Genomic DNA, 16,183 nt, shown 5'->3' with positions numbered 1-16,183 from the left:
TTGTGAAGTTCCTTTGAGGCGGAGGAGATGCGGTTGCTTCGCGCGAGGCAGTACTCACCGGCTATCTCCGGATGTCCAGCATAACGGCGCGGTGGTGGGGTGGCACAACGGTTGATCCAAGTGGAGACGATGATGTACAACGTTGCTATAGGAGTGGGAAGGAAGAGAAAGAGGAAGAGTATTTGTAGTGACGGGGCTCCTTGTTATGGTCGTCTTCTTCAGTGAGAGGTCACACCTTACCCTACTGCGACGGAGGTTGGCACTAGTTTTGGGGGGGAGGAGGGGGAGCGCGACGACATGGCTGCAACGGGAGAGGAAGATGGTGACAGGGGGTGATGGCATGAGTGGGACTATAGGAGTGGCAGAGGAAGGTAAATTAGGATTAGATTTAGGTAATAATATTGTGGGGTATTTTTTGTGTTATTGAGCCATTTGTTACCGTCCACATTGTAGTTGGCGGATATAATGCCCGACACACTTTACAAACAGAGAGAATATGATGCAATAAAAGGAAAAACAGATCATATACAACCAAGATCACAAACAAAACTGCAACCCAATATAATCGTTCCTCAATTAACCTCACCATAATCACAATCACCATCTATCAGGGATATAGTACCCAGCACACTCTTAGAATATAGTGTTTGTTACACTTTTCAATCATAATCATTATCCTCATCAAACTCATCTTTAACATAGTCAAGATTAAGCATAAGCACGATCAAACATATCATAATCAACTCATACCGTGAGCGGGATATCACCCAAACCTTGCCAATCATCTCTAAAGTCAATTTCATATTCTATCAATTCATTATCCATGAACTCTCATCAACCCATCATTATCTTTGATTCTCCAATCCACATTCTTATTCACATTCATCAAATTCATTCCCTAACTATGCTCACACTCATTCTCAAGCTTAAAATGAGTTATCAGACCTTAAACAGGAGTTACAGAGGTGAAAAAGTGGGCTGGATAGGCAAAAATAGTTGAAAACAGCATTTTTTGAAAAACAGGGTAATCGTATGTACGCTTGCCTCATTCGTACACATGAACCCCCTTTTTGTGCGTACGCACGAAATACGCACAAAATATATTTATTTCGAAAATGCAAGTTGTACGTACGCATGACCTTGCTTTTGTGCATATACGTGGTATGCGTACAAAACTCTTTCACTTTGTAACACCCATCATGCGTAACACATAACCAACAAGTTTCAACACAACAATCTAGCTTTTCAACTTCCACTAACAGACCTTACCTCATAGGGGATACCTTATCCTATCATGGCCTCAGGCCTAATTTCCATACGAATGCCTCAATAAGCAATCATATCACCATCATAATCATGTACATCACAATAATTTAAATCATGCATACTCATACATACATACATCCATCCAACTAATCACAACAACAATCAATTTCCATCCAATCCTATCCTAGAGGCAGTTAACCCAGACATTCACATAATCTTACACAATGCCTACTTGAAACTAAAACCCAAACCTTAATGACAGCGGTTTTTTTCCAACACTTGGCTTTCCTCTGGGCAAAACCCAACATCCACCAAAGCTTCACCACTTTGATTTTGCAACTCAATTTTGCACCAATTTCACCAACACCAATTCCAAACAAGACAACTAAACCATATCATCCAATCTGATGTTAATCAGTGGTTAAGAGAAGGGGGGACTGAATCTTAGCCCCTTTTTTGTTGTATATTAATTTCTGATTTTCAGAGAAACTTCAGGAGATATTTCTGTTTTTGTCTCGTGTCGAGTTAAGAGACACTTTTGTTTTGTCTCATACCGAGTTGAGAGACATTTTTGTTTTTGTCTCATGGTAAACAGAAACAGAGAAAGAGGTAGGGAAGAAGAAGTAACACCAGATATATCCTGGTTCAGCCACTAGGTGCAATGTGGCCTACATCCAGTCTCCATCACAAACAATGATGAAATTTCACTATGTTTTCACAACATTACATACATCAATTTCTCCCTAGGAACTACCCATTCCTATCTGGAACAAATCCAGATTCTAAACCCAATCTGAATTTGACTTGGACTCAAACCAAGCTTTCAACCGCAAAGTGCTAACCCAAGTTGCAAGGGGATCCCACAGAATCATGACACACAATAGAAAGATGTACAAAGAAACTCTGAAACATCTATGACTTTTTCTCTAATTTTGATCACTGTCTTTTTTCTCTCACTGGCTTTTTCTTACAAATTCACCATGTTTGCCTTTTTCACCATGAGACTCAGACAGACAAAACTAAGAAAAAGAAAACAAAATGAACATCTTTGAAGGAGAAGAACTCATGTAGCTTCAAGATAGCTATGAGAACTTTGTGCTTGCTTTCCTTGATTCCAACCCTTGGCCGTTCACCCTTATTATAGAAGGGAAAGCTTCCAAGGTTAAAACCGGTTCAACCAAGCAACTTCTTCTCCAACCAAAATCAACAGCAGTTCGGACAAAGAGAAGAGAGAAGAAAAACCGAAAACCAACATGCATGTACCTCTCTCAACCCTTTTCATCAAGCTCATTCAATCTGAACCCCTTGATCTTGTCTTTGGCTCCAAGAAAGGATTCAGACCCTTGATGATCTTCTGACCCAGGACAACTTCTTGCTTTCCATTTGTGCTTCTTCCTACGTGTAGCTTAGCAGCTATCTTCTTTCTTTGATGAACAAAAATGGAAGTGATCTTTTCACCAAGGTGGATCTTCTTCTTAACCGAGGTTGATCCTCCCTTTTCTTGGCAAATAAAATCTTGAAGCCTTTTTTCAAATCATGCCTTCAATGGCAAATATCTTGCTTTGCCTTACTTTAGATCTTCACCTCTGAAGGAAGATCTTCAATAGCCTTTCTACTTCATAGCCTTTTTTCTTCATAGGCTTCTGATAACTTCTTCTTTTTTCTTTTCTGATGGATGTGACCGAATGCAAAGAGAGAGGAGAGAGAAGATACAATGCTTTCAATGCACAATAAACTCAATTTAATTTTGAGTTTGGGTTACCTATGCATGCAATTAACCAAATTGAATTTTGAATTCCATTACACAAGAGAGTGGGTGACTGAAGCATGCTAGGAGTCTTTGGCCTAGATTCATCATTCTTTTGTTTTGTCAAAGTGGGCTTGTGATTTGGGCTTGTTCTTAATTTTAATGTTCAGCCATTAATTTTTTTGAATTTATTTTGTCCAAGGATGAACTTTCTTCAATGATCAATTTTGGGCTTATGTAACTTTTGGCCTAATAGGAAACTAAATTTATTTTCTGCACACTAATACACACATTAAACAAACTATTGGAAGAAAATAACAATTTAATAGTTTTTTAATTAATATTTTAATAATATTTGATCATCATTTAAATTAAACATAAATTTTTCAAACTCAACAATCTCCCCCTTGATGACAAACATTATTAAAACTGAATTGAAAGGATTAGGATTAGAAAACTTCCATTTGATGGTTTGGCTGAATCTTCCCCCTTTCTATTGATCAATATGCTCCCCCTTAATGTGTGCCTAATTACCAAATAATATTCATGGAAGCAACACCTGTATGCATGCTCTAAAAGTTCCAAAAAGATAAAAGATTTAAAACATGGAACCTTTAATAACAGAGCCATATTTTATCAAGAAAATGCTTATACTTGAGTAAACACTTTTATCAAAAATAATCAAGGCTCAAGTTGATATTAATCCACTAACAAAGTGCTCAAAATAAAAGATTCAAAATAGAGCACCAACATAGCATAAAAATAATAAAAGCAGAGTACATAAGAATAATAAAACAGAGCAACCAGCATCCCCATTTTCAATTTCAATTCAGCCCTATTTTTAGTCTTTTCCTCCCCCTTTTGTCATTAAGAAGGGACCCTGCAAAAAAAAAATAATAGAGAAAGGCAATGCAGTCCATAATATAAAAAACATAAACAGTATCAAAGTAATTAGTTACAGTCATCCAAAGTAAAAATAGTTCAACTGAAAATGAGTTCAAAAGCAGCAAAATGAAATGTGTCTATAGGCAGAAACAATAGAGATAAAATCTTAGGCATCAGACAAATTGGCATTAGATTCAAAGTAGTCTTCTTCTCCTTTGGAATTGGCCGTGTTCTTATCAACAGTCTCTAAATGCTTAATAAGCAAATTCACCCATTTATGGCACTTTGTTCAAACCTTTTCATTCTCAAAATCTTGCTTTCTAGCATATTTATATGATTTAACCATTAGATTGGACATGTTAGAGAATTCTATGAGGACATCCTTTACCATTCCGGAGAACTGAGTTTTATCAAAAGTTTCAGTAGAAGGAAGGCTTTCATCTTCACTTTTAAAAAACACAGATGCCTTTGAACCTTTCACCTTTTTTTCCTTTGGCCGATTCAGGTACACCCCCACCTTTGATGGTCGAGACCCTATTCTCCACAGACTCATTACTAAGATCAACATTGAAGTACTCAAAAATACAAGTTAAAAACATGCCGTAAGGCAGATTGCTCTTTTTGTCACTGCGGACACAATCCCACATATGCCTAATCATGAGATATGCAAAAGATATGGGAATAGAATTCAGAATGGCATACAACACAAGAGTATCACAAACTGTTATCCTTTCATAGGAGCCACTTTGAGGCATGATGACATGAGTAATGATCCGATGCAACAGGGCTCGAATAGGACCGAGAGCTTTATGAGTTAAAGTGGTACCATCCAGAGAAGAAAAAATTTCACAAACCCGAGCCAGAGCGTCTTGAAGGGAAATACCAACATGGTGATCCCATTTTTCTGACATATAGGCCCTGGCCCCCTTGTCCTCATATCCCAGGGTAGCACTCATAGTTTCATGACTCAGAGTAAAGTGAGTGTTTTTAACATATGAGTGGAGTTCACCCTCATGAAGAATCAAATTTGCATAAAACTCACGTACCAAGTTAGGATAAATTGGTTTTCTGATTTTGAAAAAGAGTGTCCATTTTAAATCATGAAAATTACTTTTAAAATCAATTCCTTTTCTAGCAAGTGCTTTTAGATCAACAACAAAAGAGGCACATAGCTTTCGATTTACCAGTACTTGAGAATGAAACTCATATGCCGCACAAGAGATAAAGCGATGAGGGTCATAGTGAGAATGACTTTTACCAATCTTATTCTTGAAGTCCAAGGAGTCGAGATTCGGGAGTTCTCTGGTGTTGTGAAGAACAGAGTGTTTTGAGTGCTGAGAAGGGGCTGAGCAACCCGAGGGGTGAGGAGTGGAGCGCCATGGAGGTGGAGAAGGACGAGAAGGTGGAGAGGGAGAGTCATCTTCTTCATGCATCGGCTCTTTTCCCTGAGAAGCCTTCTTTTGAGATGAGGCCGCTTCCTTGCGTGGGGTAGAACCCTTTGGATGAATAGCCTTTCTTGCCATAGAATCAGTGGAATGAGAAGAAGGTGAAGAAGACGAATGGAAGTGTTTGTGTATGTGAGTATGGGTTGGTGGTTCTTTGGATGATGGAGAATTTTTAGGAATGGGGATTCGGGTGCTTCTTCTGGTAGGGAGTTTCTTTCTCATGTTGGATGAAGTGAAGTAGAAAAAGAGAAGATGAAGAGAGTGGCGAAGAGTAAGGGAAGTGGAGAGAGAGAGAGGTTATGAGTAAATGACCACCATTAATGCATAGGGAAACTTCCTCTTTTAAAAACAAATGCCTTTAATGAAAAACGGTTTTCAAAAATTAATTTAAAATTAGAGGCTTGACAACCGAATAAACTCTCTATGAAAAGTGGGAGAAGTTATAAGAAAAATATTTGATTTGACAATACTCCCTCTTTAAAAGATATGATGTGAAAAAGAAAAGAAATTATTTTTTTAAAAAATAAAATAAGAAAATTTATGATACCCAAGAGCAATGAGCCCATATCATAGAATAGGCCCAGAGGTGGTTAAACTGGTGTAGGTCCAAGGTACCAAATATCTTGTCTCCCTCCTTTGGAGATCTTCATCACTTGCCCAGATTTGTCTCCCTGCTGCCTACGAGACAAAAATACACAGAGGCATGAAATTTAACATTTATTCAATAAGAACTTAAGTCCATCATTCCTAGACTGTTTCTCAAGGAACAAAATCTGTCTTCACATAGAGGTTTAGTGAAAATGTCAGTAAGTTGCTCTTCGAATTTTATAAATTGGATATCAATAGTACCCTTTTGCACATGTTCTCTAATAAAATGATATCTTACTTCAATGTGCTTGGTTCTAGAGTGCAGTACAAGATTTTTTGAAATGTTAATTGCACTCATATTGTCACAAAATAAAGGTATACTATTGATTTTCAATTTATAATCCTCCAATTGAGTTTTAAGCCATAAAAGTTGAGAGCAACAAGCAGTCGCAGATATATATTTGGCTTCAGCCGTGGATAGTGCAACAGTGGCTTATTTCTTGCTTGACCACATGTTGAGAGAACTTCCAAGGAGGCAATATATTCCGGAAGTGCTTCTTCTATCAACTCGGTCTTCCACACAATCTGCATCATAAAACCCTACTGCATAAAAGTCATTAGACTTTGGATACCACAAGCTAAGATCACATGTGCCTTTAATGTATCTAATGATTCTCTTGACGGCCGAAAGATATGACTCTTTTGGGTGAGATTGGAATCTAGAACATACACCCACACTTTGAACAATATCCGGTCTAGAGGATGTAAGATACATGAGAGATCCTATCATTCCTCTATACCTTATTTCATCCTTGTCAAGTTTAGTGTTTGGATGCATGGGAGTTCCCATTGGTTTGGAGTTTTCTAAACCAAATTTCTTAATCAATTCTTTGGCATACTTTTCTTGGTGAATAAAAATACCACTGGGAGTTTGTCTGATTTGAAGACCAAGAAATAAAGTTAATTCTCCCATTAAACTCATTTCAAACTCACTAGTCATTAGTTTTTCAAACTCCTTACACAATGATTCATTTGCCAAACCAAACACTATGTCATCCACATAAACTTGAACAAGCAAAATATCATTATTAGATTCCTTTATAAATAGAGTAGTATCCGTAGTACGCCTTTGAAATTTATTTTTTAATAAGAAAGCACTAAGTCTTTCATACCAAGCTCTTGGAGCTTGCCTAAGGCCATAACGAGCCTTAGAGAGTTTAAAAACATGATTTGGAAAGTCTTTATTTTCAAAATCAGGGGGTTGAGCCACAAATACTTCTTTATCAATAAATCTATTTAGAAAGACACATTTAACATCCATTTGGAATATTTTAAAACCCTTATAGGTAGCATAGGAAAGAAGCAACCGAATTGCTTCCAATCTTGCTACCGGAGCAAATGACTCATCAAAGTCAATGCCTTCCTCTTAGTCGTAACCTTGGGCCACTAGTCTAGCCTTGTTGCGGACCACACAACCATCCTCACCCAATTTATTTTTGAAAATTCACTTAGTACCGGTTATCTTCTTACCATTGGTGTACGGTACAAGTGTCCAGACCTTGTTTTTCTCAAATTAGGACAACTCATCTTCCATGGCTTTAACCCATGATGGGTCTTCTAGAGCTTACTTCACATTGAGGTTCTAATTGGCACAAGAAAGCAACGTTGCTTGCATCCGCTTGCTTCTTTCTTGAGGATCTTGTGGTTATGCCTTGTGAAGGATTACCAATGATGAATTCATGGGGGTAATCCTTCAAAAAGTTCCATTCACGAGGCTTTTGAGAGGAGGTTTTACCTTGGCAGGTTTCATTTGAGCTCTCTGTTCTGGATTCTCTGGCTTGGTCAGGAAACAAAATGAAAATGTCTCCTCCGTCCTGAAGAGAAGTTTCTGGACTGACAGTTTCAACATCTGGGACAGATTTGAAATTTGTTTGATCTTGAGGTCTTGTTTCAGGTTCACTTCCTGCATTATCATCTAAGATAGCACTGGGTATAGAGTTAGCATCACAAAAAGATACATGCATAGACTCCTCAATAGTTCTATGTTCTTTAAGGTAAACCCTATATGCTTTGCTAGTGGTTGAGTACCCTACAAACATTCTTTCATATGATTTTGGATCAAATTTACCAAGATTTTCTTTATTGTTAAGTACAAAACATTTGCATCCAAAAACATGAAAGTACTTGACATTAGGAGGATTTCCTTTCCAAAGCTCATATGGGGGTTTTCTTCAAGCCTTTTCTAATGATTGTTCTATTTAGGATATAACAAGCAGTATTTAAAGCTTCGGCCCACAAAAATTTTGGAACATCATTTTTACAAGGTATTGTCCTAGTCATTTTTTGAAGACTTCTATTTCTTCTTTCAACAACCCCATTTTGTTGAGGTGTTCTAGGACATGAAAAATTATGTGCTATTCCAAAATTATCACAAACTTTCAAAATCTTGATTTTCAAATTCTTTTCCATGGTCACTCTTATCTGAGTAATTTTTAAATTTTTTTCATTTTGAATCTTTTTACAAAGAGTAGAAAAGGCATAGAAAGCATCATTTTTATGAGCCAAGAAAAGAACCCAACCATATATTGAATAATCATCAACTACTACCAAACCATAATGTTTACCTCTCAAACTTTAAGTTCTAGTAGGACCAAAAAGATCAATATACAACATTTCTAATAGCCTTTTAGTGGAAATTCCATCTTTGGTTTTAAAAGAAGATTTTACTTGTTTGCTTAACTGACAAGCATCACAAGTAATATCTTTGTCAAATTTAATATTTAGAATTTCTCTAACCAAATTTTTCTTAACAAACTTAGAAATTTGATACATGCTTGCATGTCCCAATTTCTTATGCCAAAGCCATTTTTTAGATTCAATAGAGGTAAATCATGTCACTTTTTGATCTTTTAAATCCTCTAGAGTAAGTCCATACACATTGTTGCACCTTTTTGCCTCAAACAAAATATCACTCGATTTTTCACAAATAACTAAGCAATCCGATCTTCTAAAAATAACTAAATATCCAAGATCACAAAGTTGGCTAATGCTTAGAAGATTATGTTTCAAACCATCAACAAGCAAGACATCATTTATGAAAGAAGAAAAGTTCTTACCCACTTTACCTATGGCCACAATTTTTCCTTTTCTATTGTCACCGAAAGTAACAAATCATCCATCATATTCATCAAGCTTGATGAAGAATGTTGACTTTCTGGTCATATGCCTAGAGCATCCACTATCCACTATTTAATTTTTCTTTTGGATGCTATGCAAACCTACAAAAACACTTAAGTGACCTTAGGTGTCCAAATCTTTTTGGATCCTTTTTGATGGTTTAGGTGAACTCTAGTAGCGAATAATCACTGTGTTTTGTCCAATAGATCTGCGGGTAAGGTAAGAAACTATTAAACTCTTGTTTATCATTGAAATCATTGAATTAGTGAACCCTATGATGATCATAGTGATATTGTTTAAATTAGATTGTGTTCTTGTTGATTTAGAGTTTAATTGGGTGGTTTGAAATGAAATTCGAGTGATTACGTTTGAGGAATTGACATTTGGAAGTTTAGAGCTTGTGAAAAGAGAGATTTTTGAGGTGTTCCGAGCTTAGGGAGGAATCGGTCAAGGTATGGTTTTGGTTTCTCGTAGTTAATATTTAATGTCACGTGAAAACTTAGGCAAGAAGACCTTAAGATAGGAATGAACTGAATGAATTATTGATGCATTATGAAAATGGTATATGATGTGTGGTTTGATTTTGTGAATGGTTTGTTATTGGAGTTGGTTGATTTTTAGAAAAGATTTAATATTGGAATTAGTTTGATTTTAAAATGATTTGCTACTGGAAATGATTCAAATGAGTGAAAGGTCTGTGGTTTATTGGTTGGGACCCTTGAAAGGTGGCAGAAGTTTGAGTTTTAGAGGAGATGCTATTGAAATTTTTATAAAAATTAGAAGCTTCGTTTGGGGTGATTATTTAGAAAGAATTGGTTTAAGGATTATATGTTTTAAGTTTGATTTATTTAGAAAAGAAAGAATTATGTTTTGAGTTTAAATTATAGATGAACGGAATGGGAGGTGTGATTATGAGGAATGATGATAGTAATAATGATGAATTTGAGATTCAATGAGATATGTAATGATGATGATAATGAATTTAAGAGCATATGAGACTTGCAAAAATTGAGACAAATTGTTGATCCTTTGTACGTAAGTTGTGACCGAACACTTTGACTCCCTGGGTTCTTTGTCTCCCCATGGATGAGCTTGAAATTTTTTTCATGGATATTATTGAGCTTGGGGATGCGCGTATAGAGAGACTGTCCAATGGTTAGCTACCAGGACATGTCGGGTTAGCTGTATAACCGACAGATGAGCTCATTAGCCATAGGACATGCATGCATCATATGCATCTATATATTTTGCTTGAGTGTGCATTATTTTGGTTTGCTTAACTGTTTAACTCTACTTATCTGCTACTTGCTGTAATTGCTCCTTTATCTGTACTTTCCTTGCCTGAATTGTATGTGTATATTTTTTGAGAGACCCCTCTTGGCGGAGGTGCGAGGGGGGATGTTCCACTAGTGATTCGGAAGATTGGAAGAGACAGAAAGTGAAGTATTAAGTTAAAGTTAGGTTTAGAGCTTGAATATCTTAGATAACTTACCTAATTTCAGGATTAGTTGAATCTTTAAGCTAAAATCTGAGTGTTGGAGTTGTAGGAATGCCTCTGGCTTTTCTGGGACCTTTTATATTAACTATGCGGGTGCCTTTAACATATTGAGAACCTCCGGTTATCATTTCATATATATTTTGTTGTTTTTCAGAAGCAGGTCGAGAGGCACCTCGTTGAGCGTCTGGAGACCTTGCTTACAAGCGAAGAACTATCTTTTGGACTGTCATATTTTATTTTATGCCATGTATATATATTTATAGAATATCCGCATGTATGTTTTGTATTTTGTCCCTCCTAGACGTTGACTTGGAGAAATAGGTGTTTATTCTATAGTTTGAGTTATATTTTGGGTTGCATAAATATATATGTAATTATATACTCTGGCCAGCCTTAGCTTCGCAGGTCGAGTCTGGAGCTTGATATCTGTGTTTTGGAACTCTGATATGTATATTATGTTTTCAGCCTTCCTTTGATCTTGTCCATTTTGTTTTACGCTTATTCATATAAGTGTGACACAATTTTCTATTTTCACTTTTGTTTAGCTTATTCTTCAAGACTCCTAGATATAATTTTTTTTCAACTATATTATGTATGTATTTTACTTTTAGAAGTTGTAATACCTCACCACTTCTGCTTTATGACTTAAGCGTAAGGCTCTGTACGGTAGGGTGTTACGTTATGGTATCAGAGAAGTTTGTTCCTGTAGAGCCTGAGGGACAGACTGGATATGCTTCTGGGCATACTCTAGGTATGTGTTTATGCTAATTAGGATATCTAATTGATATATGTGACATATTTGTTTATGAGCATGCATTTGGCATATTCGTGGATGCGGGCGCGGTCGAGGCAGAGGCCGGAATATTAATGTGGAACCTGAAACAACTGCAAATAATCCCGTGAACTTTATGAACGCCGTGGAGAATATGGCAGCTACTATGCAGGCAACGAATGAGGTCCTTGGTTAGCAAGTTAATAATGGTAACGAGGATAACAGCGGAAATGGGCCAATGATGTTAGCTACCTTTCTGAAAGTAAACCCACCGATCTTTTAAGGAACCACGAATCCGATAGAGGCTGATAATTGATTTCAGGCAATGGAACGAGCTTTGCAAGCACAACAAGTGCCTGAATATCAGTGCATTGAGTTTGTCACTTACCAGCTGGTGGGTGAAGCTCAGTATTGGTGGCAGGGAACCCGTCGTCTTCTGCAGCTGGATGATGCTGCGATACCATGGGCACATTCCAAATTGAGTTCTACAAAAAGTACTTCCCCAATTCGGTCAGGACGACTAAAGAGCTTGAATTATTGCAACTGAAGCAGGGTTCAATGTCAGTAGACAAGTACACAAACAAATTTGAGGAGCTGTGTCGATTTTCTAAGATCTGTCAGGGTACTCTGGAAGACTTCGAAGAATGGAAACGTATTAAATATGAAGGTGGACTTCAGAGTGACATTCTGAGTACCGTGGGCCCGATGAAAATCAGAACATTCTCTGAATTGGCAAACAAAAGCAGAGTTGCACAGGATTGTGTGAGAAAGACAGCATCAGATAAGGGTGATGATGAGCGGATATTTTATACGCTTTTTGGGGTTAATTTCATATAGTTTTTAGTATGTTTTAGTTAGTTTTTAGTTTATTTTTATTAGTTTTTAGGAAAAATTCATATTTCTGGACTTTACTATGAGTTGTGTATTTTTCTATAATTTCAGGTATTTTTCTGGCTGAAATTGAGGGAGCTGAGCAAAAATCTGATTTAGGCTGAAAAAGGACTGCTGATGCTGTTGGATTCTGACCTCCCTGCACTCAAAGTGGATTTTCTGGAGCTACAGAACTTGAAATGGCGTGCTTCCAATTGAGTTGGAAAGTAGACATCCAGGGTTTTCCAGAAATATATAATAGTTTATACTTTGCTCAAGGATAGATGACGTAAACTGGCGTTCAACGCCAGTTCTCTGCCAAATTCTGGCGTCCAGCGCCAGAAAAGGATTAAAAGTTGGAGTTCAACGCCAGAAATGTATCCAAACCTGGCGTTGAACGCCCAAAATGGCCTTATGCACGTGAATTGCTTAAGTCTCAGCCCCAGCACACACCAAGTGGATCCTCAGCTCATTATCATGGTGCAGCAAAGTTGCCAGTACTCCGGTCTTCCACAGGAAGAACCTACAGTGTTTCTGGCACAATTTCTATAGATTGCTGACACAGTACATGATAAAGAAATAGATCAGGATATCTACAGACTATTATTGTTTCCATTTGCTGTAAAAGATCAAGCTAAGAGGTGGTTGAATAACCAACCTAAGGCCAGCATAAAGACATGGAAGACAGAAAAATTCCTGAATCAGTACTTTCCCCCAAAACGGATGACACAGCTAAGGCTGGACATCCAAGGCTTTAAACAAGGAGATAATGAATCTCTTTATGATGCCTGGGAAAGATACAGAGAGATGCTTCAAACCATGAACGTGTGCCTGACAACCACCTCCGTTCTATACACGATTGAATGAGTATCTCTTAGATTCCTTAATCAGAATCTCCGTGGTAAAAGCTAGAACTGATGACAGCATTCATGAGAATCCGGAAAGTCTAACCTTGTCTGTGGTATTCCGAGTAGGATTCAATGATCGAATGACTGTGACGAGTTTCAAACTCGCGAGTGCTGGGCGTTAGTGACAGACGCAAAAGGATGAAGAATCCTATTCCAGTATGATCGAGAACCGACAGATGATTAGCCGTGCTGTGACAGAGCATGTGAGCATATTCTTCATTGAGAGGATGGGATGTAGCCATTGACGACGGTGATCCCCTACATACAGCTTGCCATAGGAGGACGTGCGTGCGTGAACAAGAAGACAGAGGAAAGCAGAGATTCAGAAGACAAAGCATCTCCAAAACTCCAACATATTCTCCATTACTGCACAACAAGTAACCTTTAATTCATGCTCTCTTGTTTATTCACAATTCAACTGATAAATATAATTGACTTCCTGGCTAAGATTTACAAGATAACCATAGATTGCTTCAAACCAACAATCTCCGTGGGATTCGACCCTTACTCACGTGAGGTATTACTTGGACGACCCAGTGCACTTGCTGGTCAGTGGTACGAATTGTGAAAAGTGTGATTCACAATTTGTGCACCAAGTTTTTGGCGCCGTTGCCGGGGATTGTTCGTGTTTGGACAACTAACGGTTTATTTTGTTGCTTAGATTAGGAAAAATTTCTTTTTTTTGTTTAGAGTCTCTTATTATTGTCGTGTTAAAATTTTAGAATCCTTATTTTCTTTTTAAAATATTTTTCAAAAATAATTTCTCTATTAAATCCTGTGCCAAACTTTAAGTTTGGTGTTTTCTTGTTGATTTTTCTATGTTTTTCGAAAATTTTAGTTTGGTTTTCTGAAAATTTTAAGTTTGGTGTTCTTCCTTCATGTTCTTGTGAGTCTTCAAAGTGTTCGTGAGTTTTCCTTGTGTCTTGATCTTAAAATTTTTAAGTTTGGTGTTCCTTGGTGTTTTTCCTCCAAAAATTTTCGAAAACAAGGAGCATTAGATCTAAAAATTTTAAATCTTGTGCTATCTTATTGTTTTTCTCTCTCTTCCTAAAATTCAAAAATATCTTTTCTCTCTATTTTAAAGCATCTTTTTCGAAATCCATTTCTAAAATTTAGGTTTTTATTTCAAAATTTAAAACCTTTTTCAAAAAATCATCATACCCTTTTTAAAATCTCCTAACCACTTTCTCTCTCCTCACTTTTTCGAAAATCTTTCACTCATTTTTATTTATTTTATTTTGATTTATTTTGATTTCGAAATAAATAAATAAATAAATAAATAAAAATAATTTTTATATCATCTCTCCCTTTCTCCATCATGGACCTAAGCGGAAATGAACAGTCCAGAAGGACTCTGGGGTCCTATGCTAACCCCACTAATGCTTCTTATGGGAGTAGTATCTGTATACCTCCCATTAGAGCAAGCAGTTTTGAGCTAAATCCTTAGCTCATTATCATGGTACAGTTTGATGTATGGGGAATTGACTTCATGGGACCTTTCCCACCATCATACTCAAACACTTATATTCTGGTGGCAGTCAATTATGTATCAAAATGGGTTGAGGCTATTGCCACACCCACCAATGATACTAAAACAGTGCTGAAGTTCCTCCAGAAACATATCTTCAGCAGGTTCGGTGTCCCTATAGCACTAATTAGTGATGGGGGTACTCACTTCTGCAATAAACAGCTTTACTTTGCCATGGTTCGGTATGGAATTCGCCATAAAGTGGCCACTCCATTTCATCCACAAACTAATGGGCAAGCTGAAGTCTCTAACAGAGAATTGAAGAGAATCCTGGAACGGACAGTAAGTACCCGTAGAAAGGATTGGGCACGGAGCTTGGATGATGCTCTGTGGGCTTACAGAACAGCATTCAAGACCCCTATAGGGACCTCTCCATACCAACTCGTGTATGGTAAGGCATGTCACCTGCCCGTGGAACTGGAACATAAGGCCTACTGGGCAACCAGATTCCTAAACTTTGATGCCAAATTAGCAGGAGAAAAACGATTGCTCCAGCTAAATGAGCTAGAGGAATTCAGATTCACAGCTTTCGAAAATGCCAAGCTTTATAAAGAAAAATAAAAAAAATGGCATGACAGAAAGCTGTCATCTAGAATCTTTGAACCAGGACAGAAGGTCCTGTTGTTTAACTCTAGACTCAGGCTATTCCCCGGGAAACTGAAGTCCCGGTGGAGGGGACCATACGTGATTATAAGTGTATCACTATATGGTTATGTGGAGCTTCAAGATATTGATTCTGATAAGAAGTTCATTGTCAATGGACAGGGAATCAAGCATTATCTTGAAGGCAACATTGAGCAAGAATGCTCAAGGCTGAAGCTAGATTAAAAGCTCAGCAAGGTCCAGCTAAAGACAATAAAGAAGCGCTTGCTGGGAGGCAACCCAGCCATGGGGCAACAATCCTCTAAGCATTTTGCCCTATTTTTATTTTTATTTGTTTATATAAAGTTCACTGACACTAAGGTGAGGAATCATTTGTATAAGTCCACAGAGTTACAGAAGGACTCGGCGCACAAAACAGAGAAAAAGAACTCACTGGCAAGAAAATGCCAGTAATGGTAGCAATCTGGGCGTTCAACGCCAGAAATGGGCACCCACTGGGCGTTGAACGCCAGTAATGGCAGCAGCTGGGCGTTGAACGCCCACGAGAGCAGCATTTGGGCGCTGAACGCCGAAAACAGGCAGTGTTTGGGCGTTCAAACGCCAGGATGATGGGGAGGAGGCAAGTTCATTTTTCTTCACATTTTTTGCATTCCAACCTTGATTTTCTTACTTCAATTCATGATTTCTTACATAAACATGTTAAGAACCCTGATTTCTAAATTCCATAATTTCTAAAAACCCTACCACTAAAAATATCAAATGTATTTTAATCCATAAGCACCAGGCATCTTTGCAAATTCAATCCAACTCTTTTCAAATTTTTTTTACAAATCTATCTTTTTCAACTCATCAATATCTTTTTCAAAACCTCCACTTTATCTTTTTCAAAAATTAAA

Source organism: Arachis ipaensis, chromosome B08, assembly GCF_000816755.2.
Source record: "Arachis ipaensis cultivar K30076 chromosome B08, Araip1.1, whole genome shotgun sequence".
In the NCBI taxonomy this organism is placed as follows: Eukaryota; Viridiplantae; Streptophyta; class Magnoliopsida; order Fabales; family Fabaceae; genus Arachis; species Arachis ipaensis.
The sequence above is the reverse complement of the archived record's forward strand: the minus strand, read 5'-3'. Positions refer to the sequence as shown.